Source organism: Tenrec ecaudatus, chromosome 9, assembly GCF_050624435.1.
Source record: "Tenrec ecaudatus isolate mTenEca1 chromosome 9, mTenEca1.hap1, whole genome shotgun sequence".
NCBI lineage: Eukaryota > Metazoa > Chordata > Mammalia > Afrosoricida > Tenrecidae > Tenrec > Tenrec ecaudatus.
The window spans coordinates 114029276-114039172 of NC_134538.1; the positions used below are offsets into that span (position 1 = coordinate 114029276).

Below are 9897 nucleotides of genomic sequence, written 5' to 3' on the forward strand. Positions count from 1 at the left end.
CTTATTACTTATACCTTTATTTCCTGCACTTTCTGCCAACTTGAATGAAGATATGAAGTCTTGAGTGATTCAAGTTAATTCCTTTTATTCATCATGCATTTTAGATGAAGTTTTCAACTGCATATTGCATGACTCAAAGGCCTGTGAACACCTGTGTGACGCACGACAACCAACTCCAAGTTACAGCAGCGCACGATGGCACAGACCGTGCCTCTGTTGACTGGAAAGTACATGTTGCTATAACACACTGACCCTGTGTAAATGCTTGCTCCCAATATTCTGTACGGTTTCAACACGGAACGGTAACCCTTCCTTTATTCAATAAATTCTCCTTGTTATTATTTGTCCCTTAAACTTTGCTGATAAGTGTATCCATTTTATAGCATGCTTTATGTTATGCTTTATTTAGAAACCCTCCTGTTCTTCAATAGTGAGCTTACCCTATAGCTTTTGTTGTTTCCCTTTGCCCTTTAGATCCTGGACCCATTGTGTGTTTTCAGGGTGTATGATGTAAGTCTGTGTCTAACCTGATCGTTTTAAACAAATTGTACTCATTTGGCTCAAGTCTAAGTTTATTAAAAAGTACACATTTAGCTCACTAATTTGAGAGGCTGTATTTACCACACACTAAATTGCCAAATGTATCTGGGTAGATTTCAGGTTTGTCCCAGTTCCTGTTGGTATTTTCCTGTGCCAATACTATTAATTTTTGAGGTTTTATGATATAGTATCTGATAAGACAAGGGCTATCTCTTTTTACTCTCGATATTTTTATTCATGTTTTCCACAGTAATATCAGAATTAGCTTGTTTACATCCATAAGATTATCTGTTAGTATTTTGTAGGCATTTCTTTAAATTCATAAATTAACTTAGAAATACATAATTGACATCTGTAGAACATTTTGTTCCTTGTCCACTTTTGTGTCATTGGGAGACATTTGGTAGTTCTTAAGCATTTTCTTCAAAAGGAGTGATATCTGTTTTATGTTCTATTACTCTAGCCCCTATGATTTGGAATGTGTATGCTTACATATGTAATTTGACATCAACAGTTCCTCTTTTTTTCTGATAGGTTAGCAAATTTTTATGAAATGCCTTAATTTATTTATATCAACCAGTACATGGTTTTCCTAATATAAAATTCTCATTTACTTTAATTTATTACATGATTAAAGGCTGATCAGACATTATCCCATCACAGTTCTTCTTTTTAAAAAAGGCATCTTTGTTTTAAATTTTATTGAGCATATTTTATGGCATATAAACTCCACCTTTTTGTCTTAAAACACAGACTTGCTAGATTAACTTCAGAATTTACATACATCTGTGTGTCTGAAGCAAAAATACCCACATGTTTGTAGGCTTACATAAAACTTTAACTATATATATAAATAAATAAATAAATAAATAAATAAATATATAAATATAATCATTTTATTAGGGGCTCATACAACTCTTATCACAATCCATACATATATCAATTGTGTAAAGCACATTTGTACATTCATATCCCTCATCATTCTCAAAACATTTTGTCTCAACTTAAGCCCTTGGCATCAGCTCCTCATTTTTTCCTTCCCTCCCCACTGCCCGCTCCATCATGGACCCTTAATAATTTATAAATTATTATTATTTTGTCATATCTTACATTGTCTGACGTCTCCCTTCACCACTTTCTGTTGTCCATCCCCCAGGGAGGAGGTTATATGTAGATCCTTGTAATCAGTTTCTCCCTTTCCACCCCATCCTCCATCCACCCTCCCAGTAGCACCACTCTCACCACTGGTCCTGAAGGGATCATCTGTCCTGGATTCCCTGTGTTTCCAGTTCCTATCTGTACCAGTGCACATCCTCTGGTCTAGTCAGAATTGTAAGGTGGAATTGGGATCATGGTAGTGGGGGAGGAGGAAGCATTTAGGAACTAGAAAAAGTTGTATGTTTCATCATTGCTACACTGCACCCTGAATGGCTCGTCTCTTCCTTGTGGCCCTTCTGTAAGGGAATATCCAGTTGATGACAGATGGGCTTTGGGTCTCCACTTCACACTTCATTCCACAATGATATGACTTTTTGTTCTGATGATGCCTGATGCCTGATCCCTTCAGCACCTTGTGATCACACAGGCTGCTGTGCTTCTTCCATGTGGGCTTTGTTGCTTCTGAGCTAGATGGCCGCTTGTTTACCTTCAAGCTATATCTTTTGATAGCGGGGCACCATCAGCTTTCTTCACCACATTTGCTTATGCACCCGCTTTGTGTTTGGTGATTGTGTTGGGAAGGTGAGCATCATGGAATGCCAGTTTAATAGAACAAAGTATTCTTACATTGGGGGAGTACTTGAGTGGAGGCCCAATGTTCATCTGCTACCTTAATACTAAACCTATAAATATATGCACATAGATCTATTTCCCCATCCTCATATATAAATATATTTGCATATGTACATGCCTTTATTTAGACCTCTATAAATGCCCTTTGCCTCCTATCTCATTCCTCTCTTTCCTTTTACTTTCCTTCTGTCCCACTATCATGCTCAGCCTTCATTTGGGTTTCAGTAATTCCTCTCGGTTATATTACCCTTGGTCACTCCCTACTAGGCCTCCTACACCCTTCTCACCAACAATTTTGATCACTTGTTGTTCCCTTGTCCCTGGGTTTGTTAACACCACTTCCTTTTCCCCCAGTGCCCCCTCCTCCATGTTCCCCAGAACTGTCAGTTCCGTTGTTTTCTCCTCCAGATTGTTCATTCAGTCTCTTATTTGACAGACCGGTGGAGATAATAACATGCTCAAAACAATAGCAAAACAAAGCAACAAAAGAAAAGAAAACAACAGCAACAACAAAAAGCCAATGACAAAAACAACTACAACAACAAAGAAAAGCCTGTAGTTAGGTCAAGGACTGTTTGTAGGCCTTTAGGAGTGTTTTCCAGTCAAGTCTGATGGGGTGCCAAGCCCTGGCCCCAAAGTCTATTTTTGGTATTCCCTGGGGACTTCGTTTCTCTGTCCCCCTTGTTGTTCTGTTCCACACCCTTAGTGTTTTCCCTCAGTGTGGTGGGATCAGATCGGGCACAATCCCCACACGGTGTCTCCAGTGTTGTCCCCTGTAGGGCGATGGGTCAGTGAGGGATGTCATGTCTCACAATGGGGCCGGCCATATGATCTTCTCTGTGGACTGGCTGCTCTGAGCGGGAACATCGTCCTCAAGGTTTGGTGGGCCAGCATGTGCTCCACTCTCTCTTCCTCCTCCTTCATCTGCTCCTGTGTGCTCTGATCAGGTGTCCACATAGTTGGACTTTTAAATGAAAAATAATGTAACCAAAGAAATAAATAAACTAGACCCACATATCCAGCTTATTTTTCAGACAGATATCTTTGCGGTCCACATCTTTCACAGATGCGGACATCTTTGTAGACATAGACCCCGTGGAGTGCCTCTTCAAATGGTGGGTCTTTCATTCTGCAGTGGAGACCTTAACCAAGGTTCCACTAGGATTCCATAGTCCTATTGTTAACCATGGAGAACTGATGTACTAAAAGTAAATCTCCCATTTAATCATGAAACTGAGAATAACTCCAAATATAAAATATCTCTACATAATATGATTTTTTTCAGTAACTCAGTGAATAAAGAAAAACTAATACTCTTTTAGCAAGTACTTTCAGAAATCTATTTTGTTGTTAGGTTGTGTCTCATAGTGACCACAAGGAAAGCAGAACCAAACCGCACCTGGTCAGAGGCCATGCTCATCAGTGCTATGGTCGTGCCTGCTCTTGCAGCCACTACACCTGTCCATCTTACCGAGGGTCCTTCTGTTCCCTGACCCTCTTTCTTTTTTTTTTTTTAATAGTTTTTTTTTGTTTTGTTTTTAAATTTTTTTTAATTTTAACAATTTATTGGGGCTCATACAATTCTTTTCACAGTTCATACATATACATACATCAATTGTATAAAGCACATCTGTACAGTCTTTGCCCTAATCATTTTTTTCTCTTTTCTTCTTTTACATTTTATTAGGGACTCAAACAACTCTTACCACAATCCATACATATACATACATCAATTGTATAAAGCACATCCATACATTCCCTGCCCCAATCATTCTCAAAGCATTTGCTCTCCACTTAAGCCCCTTGCATCAGGTCCTCTTTCCCCCCCCCTCCCTCCCCATTCCCCCCTCCCTCATATGCCCTTGGTAATTTATACATCGTTATTTTGTCATATCTTGCCCTATCCGGAGTCTCCCTTCCCCGCTTCTCTGCTGTCCCTCTCCCAGGGAAGAGGTCACATGTGGATCCTTGTAATCAGTTCCCCCTTTCCAACCCACTCACCCTCCACTCTCCCAGCATCGTCCCTCACACCCTTGGTCCTGAAGGTATCATCCACCCTGGATTCCCTGTACCTCCAACCCTCATATGCACCAGTGTACAGCCTCTGTCCTATCCAGCCCTGCAAGGTAGAATTCGGATCATGGTAGTTGGGGGGAGGAAGCATCCAGGATCTGGGGGAAAGCTGTGTTCTTCATCGGTACTACCTCGCACCCTAATTAACCCATCTCCTCTCCTAAACCCCTCTATGAGGGGATCTCCATTGCCTGACCCTCTTTCTTTACCAAACATGATCCCCTTTTGCAAGGAGTGCTGTCTCTTTATAACCTGCCCAAAGTACGTGATATGAAGTCTCGCCATCCTCACTTCTAATGGATTTTCTAGCTGCATTTCTTCCAAGACAGATTTGTTGGTTCTTCTGGCTGTCCACAGTACTGTCAATATTCTTCAGCAACATCATAATGCAAATGTGTGAATTCTTCTTCAGTCTTCTCTATTCCTGGACCATCTTTCATATTATATGCGGTAAGTGAAAATACATTGACTTGGGTCAGGCACACCTTAGTCCTCAAATTGACATCCTTGCTCTTCAATGTTTTAAAATATTATTATGCAGCACATTTGCCAATGCAGCATATGCTTTGGTTTCTTGACTGCTGCTTCTTTGAGTATTGATTGTAGATCTAAGCAAAATGAAATCCTTGACAATTTCAATTTTTTCTCCATTTATCATGGATGTTACCTATTAGCCTAGCTGTGAGGATTTCTGTTTTCTTTACATTGAGTTGTAATGCATACTGAATGTTGCAATCAATCCTTGACCTTCATCAGCAAGCGCTTCAAGTCCTTCCCACTTTTAACATATTGAAGGAAGCCTTGTTCTGATTCTAAGGTCCCGTTCTTGAGACAGCCCAGTGTTTCAGACTGTGTGCTCAGCATACAGATTAAGTAAGCGTGGTGAGAGGACACGAATCTAACACGCACCTCTCCTGGTTCTAAACCAGGCACTACTCTCTTCTTCTGTTTGAAAGATTGCTTGCTGGCTCATGTGCTAGTCTGCATGAGCACAATGAATTGTTCTGCACTTTCCATTCTTCCACATCATCGAATGCCTTTTCATTGTCAAAAATACACAAAAAAGCATCTTTCTAATATACTCTGCTTTCAGCCAATAACCATCTTTTTCCAACTTTCACATTCCAATATGAGATTGTCATCCAACGTCTTCTGAATCTGACTTAACCTTACGGCATCTGTTGATGTACTACTTACTGCAACTGCTTTTGAATGATCTTTTGCAAAAACATACCTGCATGTGATATTAGTGATGTTGTTCAAGAAGTTACACTCTGTTTGATAAGTTACATGTTTTGTTACACTTTCTTTGCACAGAACACAAATTGGTATTCTTTCAATGCCTGGAGCCTTCTTTTCACAAATACACTTAGCACAGCTTCAACTTTTTCATTCAATATAATTGACTCTTGATCTTATGATACCTCTGGAAATTGGTGAATGTCGACCAATTCATTTCGGTTTAGTGACTGTTTATTCCTTCCCCCTTCTTAAATGTTTACTGCATAGTTAACTATTTTACTCATAGAATCTTTCAGTATTTCAACTCAAGGCTTGATCCCCCCCCAATCTTTCCAGTACCAGTAGACTCTGCGTGTTCTTTGTTCGTGTCCCAGCTCCAGACCTTTGCACATGTCACTGTGATACTTTGTCTTCCCAAGCTACTCCTTTTATGTCACCGGTACTTTCCCTTGCTTTAACTGCTCTACATCCAAGAGCAATTTTCAGTCTCTTCTGACATACATTTTAGGCTATTCTTTCCTTCCTACCTTTTTAAAGACCTTTGGCTTTCTTTATCTATGATGTTCTTGATGTCATCCCTCAGCTCATCAAACCTTGTGTTATTAGTGTTCAGTGCATCAAATTTGTCTTGAGATGTTTTCTAATTCAGGTGGGATATACTGGAGGTTATATTTTGGCTCTCATGAACTGGTTTTATTAAATTTCTATGGTTTCAACCTAACTGTGTATGTAGCTGTTCCATCAGAGCCTCTTAGTAGTCATTGATTTTGTCTTTTGTTGAAGGCAACCTAATGAGACCAGAACAAGTGAATTACTGAGAACATGTGTTTGCAACCTTCAAGTGACCACAGGGACATGGTTACATTTTACTCTTGGACTAAACCTGTGTATTTATGAACTGGTGCCTTAGTAGCAATACTTGTTTACTTACTGATATTAATTATACCTTATGCGTGTTAAAATTGTATATATATTCTATACAAGTTGTAGATTTCACAAGGTGGGACTCTAGAGCCAAAAGAATATGTATTCAAATCTCTGACATGCTTAACTAGAAGGCTGTGGACAAAAGCCAAATAATGACATATTATGCAAAATATGATGTCATTTTGTGAGTTAAGTATAATATGAAGTATATTCACATGAAATACTCTTCTGAAGTGTTTAAGTGAGAATATGATTACTTTCAGAAAAATTAGTTTCAATGAGATAGAGGTTAAAAATATCCCTTTAACCATCAAAAGAAATAGCATCTGAGGTATTAAAACCTTGACGATAAACAAGCAGCTGAGAAGCAACAAAGCCCATATGGAAGAAGCACACCAACCTGTGTGATCATGAGGTGTCGATGGGATCAGGTATCAGTCATCAAAGAACAAAAGATCATATCATTGTGAATGTAGGGGAGAGTGGAGTGGAGACCAAAAGCCCATCTATAGGCAACTTAACATTCCCCTATAGAAGGGTCACAAGGAAGGGATGAGTCAGTCAGGGTGCAGTATAGCACCGATGAAACATACATCTTTCCTCTAGTTCTTTAATGCTTCCTCCTCCCCCACTATCATGATCCCAATTCTACCTTACAGATCCGACTAAACCAGAGCATGTGCACTGGTACAGATAAGAGCTGGAAACACATGGAATCCAGGACAGATAACCCCCTCAGGACCAATAATGAGAGAAGAGATACCAGGAGGGAAAGGGGAAGGTAGGGAGAAAGGGGGAACTGATCACAATGATCTACATATAACACCCTCCCTGGGGGACAGACAACAGAAAAGTGGCTGAAGGTAGACATCAGACAGTGTAAGACATGAACAAATAATAATAGTTAATAAATTATCAGGGGTTCATGAGGGAGGGAGGGAGGAAGGAGGAAAAATGAGGAGCTGATACCAAGGGCTCAAGTAGAAAGCAAATATTTTGAGAATGGTGATGGCAACACATGTACAAATGCGCTTGACACAATGGATAGAATGTATGGATTGTGATGCGTTGTACTAGCCCCCAGTAAAATGATTTAAGGGAAAAAAGAACATATTATTTACAGAAGAAAAAAGATGTCCCTTTAATTTTTACCGTTTTCAAAATGCTCTTCCACACCATTATCCCTGATATCGACCCCACTCCTCCCCTTAGGATCTTCCTTTCTGTCCCAGGGTTCTGCAGTTTACTACCCCGTCTTACAGAGCTCATACAGCATGAAGGAATTGCTGCTGTTGTGGATGGTGTAAAATCACAAAGCCAAAATTCAGACCTCCATGAGGAGGATCCTTCTTTAAAAGGGGCAGAAGCTGCTGAAATCAAGTGAGGTGATAGGATGACACTCAAGTCCTAAGAACTAGAGGTCAGGCAGAGGAAAATAAATACTTTTAATTTTAAAATTTTATTATGGGAAACTTTAAAGTAGGTTAAAAATTAATACAAAGAACTCATGTATCTACCACATAGCTTATCACATAATTATCAACTCACTGCCAAAATCAATTTAAATATATTCTTATTCACTTACCACTCCTTTAGTTATGCTGACTCAAATCTGAGACATTTCATTATCTGTAAGTGTTTCAGTAAGGTTTTCTAAAGTAAGAATTCTATTATTTTTTTTCCAAAATAAAACCACTGTGTAATTATCACACTAAAAATGAAGAAAAGCGCAAATACTTCTTTAAGAACCACCAAGCCTCATTTCTTTTTTACAGTTTGTGTGAATTAGGCTAAACTTAAGCAAAACATTTGCACCATTTTCTTGTCCAGAGTTAACAATTCAGCAGCCTGAGATGCTCACCTTCCTGGCGTGATCGCTCAAGACAATGAGTGCACAAGAAAAATCTGGTGAAGAAAGCTGATGGTGCCCAGCAACCAAAAGATATAGGTTCTGAAGTCCTAAAGGCCTGAAGATTAATAAGTGGCCATCTAGCTGAGAAACAACAAAACCCAAATGGAATAAGCACACCAGCCTGTCCCTACTCGATCACTGAGGACAAAGTGGGTGCATAAGCAAAAGTAGTGAAGAAAGCTGATGGTGCCTGGCTGTCAAAAGATATAACATCTGGGGTCTTAAAGGTTTGAAGATAAACAGGCGGCCATCTAGCTAAGAAACAACAAAGCCCACATGGAAGAAGCACACAAGCCTGCAACAAGATCTTGGAAGACAAAGCAGGTCCATAAGCAATACCGTAAAGAAAGCTGACGGTGCCCGGCTGTCAAAAGATCTGGGATCCTATTCGCTGGAAGATAAACAAGGGGCCATCTAACTGAGAAACAGCAAAACCCACATGGAAGAAGCACACCAGCCTGTGAGATCATAAGGCGTCAAAGGGATCAGGTATCAGGCATCAAAGACCCAGAACAAAACCATACCCAATGTGCATGATGGGTGGGGGTGTGGGGGAGACCCAAAGCCCATCTGTAGAAAATTGGATATCCCCTTACAGAAAGATCACAAGGAAGAGATGAATTAGTCAGGTGTAGTATAGCGCTGATGAAACACACAACTTTCCTCTAGTTCATTGGTACTTCCTTCACCCCACTGTCATGACCTCAATTCCACCTTACAAATTGGATTAGACCAGAACATGCACACTGCTACAGATAAGAGCCCTCAACACAGGGAATCCAGGGTAGATACACCCGTTGGGGCCAACAATATATTCTGGAGAGCTTCCTAAGGCAGAATATATATTTTTCATTCCTTTTCTAGCTTATCATGTTCATAGTTTTTCTTTTTTTAAAAAATGTTTTTAAAGATGTGCTGGCCTTTTGAATACATTTGAAAGGATGAACGTGCCTTTCAATGCAGAGGAAAAGACCAGACATTGCTCTAGCACAGTGTCAAGGCCAAGGGAACTATGAAGCACACTCAGGTGTTCACTTGCAAGCTCATAGTTTTTCAATAAAAAAACTACATACATAAATATATATATATATATATATATATATATACATATATATATTGCTGAAATGGATCCTCTAGCAATACATCTGTTCATATTTTGTCAGTGTGCAGTGGGATTTCTAGGTCAAAGCTCAGGCATTTATGTAATGTTTTGTTTATTTATTTATTTGCAACATTTCTTCCAGACCAATTCTATTTAGTCTTATTCTTACTGATAGCTTTAGGATATATTAAATATGAAATCATAACCTAGTTTCTTAGACCACTCTATATCTTCATGTGATTCCTTCCCTTGAGAATTTATAGAACTCATTTTGAAATCATGAAACTGAATTCTTATTTCAAAGATAGTT

General features: G+C 39.3%; 1 non-coding gene across 1 annotated transcript; it reads right to left on the bottom strand.

Moving 5' to 3' along the window:
- Positions 1 to 9393: 9393 nt before the first annotated feature.
- On the bottom strand, positions 9394 to 9526 carry LOC142457613 (small nucleolar RNA SNORA22). The gene has a single exon (XR_012786315.1). It is a non-coding gene; the product is annotated as a small nucleolar RNA SNORA22 (small nucleolar RNA).
- Positions 9527 to 9897: the final 371 nt, after the last annotated feature.